The sequence below is a fragment of the Oryzias latipes genome, chromosome 24 (genome assembly GCF_053564925.1).
Source record: "Oryzias latipes strain Hd-rR chromosome 24, Olatipes_Hd-rR_3.1".
Taxonomy (NCBI): domain Eukaryota; kingdom Metazoa; phylum Chordata; class Actinopteri; order Beloniformes; family Adrianichthyidae; genus Oryzias; species Oryzias latipes.
Window position 1 is genome coordinate 9662144 of NC_136260.1, and position 5193 is coordinate 9667336.

The following is a 5193-nucleotide window of genomic DNA, read 5'->3' on the forward strand; positions in this document are numbered from 1 at the left end:
ATTAACCCTTGTGCTATCTTAGATGACCCCACCCTTACATTGACGTGTTCTCCCTACCATGACAAAGGTGGATAAAGGTGGAAAGATTTCATGTAATCCATGGACACCAGTGAAGATCACAAATCGTTGAAGAAAAAAGGTTCAGCTCACTGTCTAGTGGGTCTAGATGACCCAACTCCCAACGTTAACATGCCTGGGATAGCACTAGGGTTACGGACTCTCTATAATTTTCCCAAAAGCAAGTGGAGAACTCTGAGGGACTGAGGGAGTCGGTAAATTCCCTCACTGATGGAATTAGCCGACTCTTGGAGGAAAACAAGAAGATCATAGAGTCCATCCTGGATCTTCAATCAACATCTATGAGAGATAACCTGGTGGTCATGGAAATACCAGAAACGCAGGAGAAAAACGCAAAGGAAAAGATTAAAAGTTTTATTTAAACCCAGCTTAAACTTCCAGAGGAAAAAGTTAAATCCATAAACGTTCACAGTCTGCATCGCATGGGAGCAGCAAGAGCAGGAAGTCACAGGCCAAGACAGATTGTGGCCAAGTTCATGCTCCTAAAGGAAAAATAGGAAGTGAGACCCCGTGGCAGGGAGCTCCGGGGGACAGAATTCAGAATGGATGATCAGTTCCCCAAAGTAACGTTGGAGCATCGAAGGATCCTGTTCCCCATCAGGGAGAAATTTCTGACCGAAGGTGCCCGCTCTGTCATCTCTGTAGACCAGTTTTACGTGAACGGACAACTCCACTGCGACCCGAACATCACCCTCTGGCCGTACTAAATCAGATATGAATCCACACTCTTTACACTCTCTGCACAGGTGTTAGTTTATGCTCATATGTGACACACTGGGTCTAACTCACGGGCCATAAAGGTTTTTCACTTTACAGGTAATATCACCACCAGCCTCTTTCTGCAGTTGCAAACCTGTTTTTAATAGCTTTGTTCTGTTTTTACCCTCCGTTTTCTTAATTATTTCTCCCTCTGCACTCATTTCCTTTTTTTCTTTTTCCACACAATTTTCCCTTCCTCTCACAGAAGCTGCCAGATAACTCAGCCACACTACAATAGTACTGATCTGCACAGCACACTCAGACACTCAACATGTCCAGCATTACATCACGTGCACCCATGGCCGGCCCTCCCTATACGCGAATTACGCAGCCGCGTAGGGCCCCCGTCACCACCAGGGCCCCGAAGTGGCGAAAAAATAAAATAAAAAAAAGACCCAAATCTGGCAACCTATTTCATAGCTGTGAATTTTGTGCAAAAGAAAGTTGCCTGCACTTTAATGATCCCCCTTGTCAACACACCTGAACCAATCTGGCAACCCAAATAATGACGTTACGCCACTCTCAGCAATGATTGGCCAACATCACTGCATCTAAGCCTGGCACAGTGTGCATTTACGAGCGCATTTTGTTTCAATAAAGTTGAGAAAAGAAAAAAAACGAGTGCATTTTGTCACGCTGATCAAAGCGACAACAAGAGCACTTCATGCCGAAGAGACTTTATCCATCAGGAGCTGAAAAAAGATGAACAACTTCAGCATCAATCACCAGGTAAGTTTGGAGGATGATGGGGCCATATTTTTTACATTATCCAGTATTTCTGTGCATTCGCGATTTAAAATACTAATTGATCCGAAGTTCGGTAAAGTTAGAAAGACAGGTGAAGTTTGCACATAAACGACCCCGTTTGTCGTAATTTCCAATGGAAAACTCTAAAATAATTCTGATACCCAAGTTTCCTGGATAAGGTCAGACAGGACCTTCCAAAACGGCGAAGAGAAGATTAAATAACGACAATGGTGATGGCTGATAAATGTTTAACTCACGTTATTGTATTGTTTAATTGTTTTGCTAACACATATTTAGTGCGTTCTGCATTTTCCGGTTTATGTCAGTAAAAAAACTGCTGTTTATCTGTTATAGACAGTCAGGTAGTCTGACTTTTTCAACAAAGTGTCTTAAAATCTTGCATTGGCATGAAATATGGAGAATCAAAACTGCCAAATACATAGGAAATAAAGGTTCTAATTTATTAATGACAAATAAAATAAATGTACTCATTTTAAAATTATGAACATACAAAATAATAGAATAAGAAGTGTATAAATGCTTATATTTCCATTTATACTCAAATTATTATTCACATTTATTATTTATAAATAGGTACATTTCTTTCTCATTTGTATTTCACAGTTTTGGTTTTACATAATGAGGATGTTTTGCACAGTTCCGTGTCAGCCAACATTTTCTTCTGCTCTCAAAAAGTATCAAAAAGTATTGGAGGAGGTGCAGCATCCACATCCCTTCATGTGGCATGTAAAGTAATTTAAAAAACAGTGTCTGCATAACCCCTTTTTTTCCATAAACAGCGGCTGAAGAGTATGGAGCCCCAAACTGTTCTTAATAAATAAATAAATATGATCTTGTGCAAATATATAATCAAACAATCTATTTCTCATAAATATATAAAAAGATCATGACATTCTGAAAAACCTGCACACAGATTTTAACTGGACCACTAAACTATTAGTAGTATTCTGCTATAGTTATTTTATTAACTTCATCAATAATTATTGTATAATAATTCTTGTTTTTTAGCTGCAGAGGAAACTCCTGTCACCACATCTTCTGTTGAAAGGGAAAATGTTGATGTTGCTGCTGGTAAGTTCAAATCTACCCAATATGGAACCCAAATCAAACTTATTGTTTCATTATTACTTAAAGGACAGTCATACATTTGTGCACAGACGCACAACAGTGAAGGCACTTCTTTCCAACATTCTGCACTAGATATATCTCATTTATATTACAACAACAGTTGCGTTTTGTTGGTGCTGCTGATCAGTTAGAGGGCCCACAAATTAAATCTCGCTTAGGGCCCCCTGAAGACCAGGGCCGGCACTGCGTGTACCGTATATCACACATAAAGCCTCATAGCAACATTATTATAGCAACATGGTCCGGGACCACCACTGGAAAAGGAAAAGGCTGGGGTGCATCCCGGACCACCAGTGGAACAGGCTGTGGTGCGTCCAGGACCACCTCTGGAACAGGAAAGGGCTGGGGTGCGACGGGGACCACCACCGAAACAGGAATGGGACATTAAAGGGGACGGCGGTGGCGACGACGACCCCCCTTCAAGGCAAGACGGCTCCCCTCCATGGCACGAGGGCAGAACTGGGGTAGGTCAATATTCCAGGGCAAGGGGTTTATAAACTTAACAAAAAGCGCTGCAGAGCAGGAAAACAAAACTGAACTCACTGTCAGCAAAACATGAACACATGGCAGAAGGGAAGAGACGATAATGGACCAGCACAAGAGCAGAGACAAGACTTAAATACAGACAGGACTGACAAGATACAGGTGACAACGATCAGGAGAGATTGGAACCAGGGAAGTAACTCAAAACCATGACATGACAGTAAACGTTTCCAAATAAAACAGGAAACAGAACTCAAATCATGACAGTGACATAAGGGAAAGCAAAACCCAATACAAGGAAACCCAAACCATGACACTAGGTTTGATCTAACTCCATGTATTTAGGTTGGGTAAACTTAATGTATTTAGGTTCAACCTAATAAATTTAGGTTGATTCAATTTAAATACTACAGTTGGACCCAACTTAATATAATATTGTTGCTAATTTGAAAGATGTTGATTCAACAAAATGAGACTATGCACTCCTTAACTTCCCTAAGCTTCACATGGAAACTTGTAAAATACGAAGAAGAAGACGGGCTCAACGTGGCGGAGTTAATATTCTGCAGCGTTCAGGCATTCTGTGACGTTGAGCATTCCCAGGCCGCAGCCAGGTGTAGTTGAGGAATCTCCCATAATCTCGTGATATCGTATGGTTATCTAGAGGAATAATCCAATTTAATGGTATCAAGTTGGATCAAAATGATTGAAATTAGTAACTATTAAAATGATCATTTTTTTGTACAATCAACATGATTCATTCACGTATGATTTACAAACATAACATTTTCTGGTTGAAATGACAAGTTACATTTTCGTAAAGTTTATTTGCTGGTAATTTCCCTTTTTTGAGTGTAAAATTCTCCTTAACAGCAGCATGTCCACCTTAAGTTTAGTTACATGAAATAGCAAAAAGGGTTTCTGGCTAAATGGGTAACCAGTCCCAGCACAAAAAAAGTAAAAGTGGCAGAAAAGGTTTCTGGCTACGGGTAACCAGTCCCAGCATACAAAAGTAAAAAAAGCGCAAAAAAAAAGGAAAAGTATTTTAGAGACCCTCTCTGGATTGGTACTCCAGTAAAAAAGCAGTACAAGTTGCAGGGAACATTAAAAATAAAATAAGAATAAAAAATTTAAAAATGAAAAAAATATAAAATTGTTTTACTATATAGACACATATATAAAATATATTTATTTTCGCATACATTTCAAAGTGACCTTGGTGTCGGAGATTCGAGCTAGTTCGATCTCCCCGGACAAGGAACTAGGGACATAACGTGCCATACCTCCGGGTTGGCCAAGGTCACTAAAGTAATCTCGGATTTTTATTTTTCGACAAACTCAAAAGTGTGGACTGAGGACTGTTGATATTTAAGTGGCCTACAATTGTGATTTTGGGAGTAACATGAGTAAATCCCCTGACAGGGGTCCTTTACAGGGGGACGAAAAATATATGGTACAAATACAACCAAACAAACGCCGATCATATGTGTTGAAATAATAGACAAAGTATGGTGTGAAAGGAAAGCTAAAAATAGAAGAATAGAAGAAGTAGTTGCAGTCACGGCACACTTTAACCTTGACAAAAATCCCGCGGCACACCAGCATCCAAAAAAAAAAAAAAAAAAGCAGAAACTCATAGTCTGTATTGATCCACAGCCCCCCCCCCCCCCCGCAATCTCACGTGCATTTTTGTTATAATTGTGTGTGGCAGAAAAAACTGGAAGTTGCAGCTGTTTTTTCTAAAAGATGAAATAAAAGTTAAGTTAGAAAATTTAAAAACTGTTTTATGTTCGTTGTGGTTTCAAGACGTTTAACAAGGACGAATCATTGACCCAATGCATCATGGGAGATGTAGTGTGAAAACTGCCGCAAAAGGGCAGAAAGACTAGCATCTCTGTGCTTCATTGTTTTTTTCACTTTTTCCACGGTCTGATACCGGATTCTGTGGAAAGCTACACCGCTAAAGACGAGCTTTAG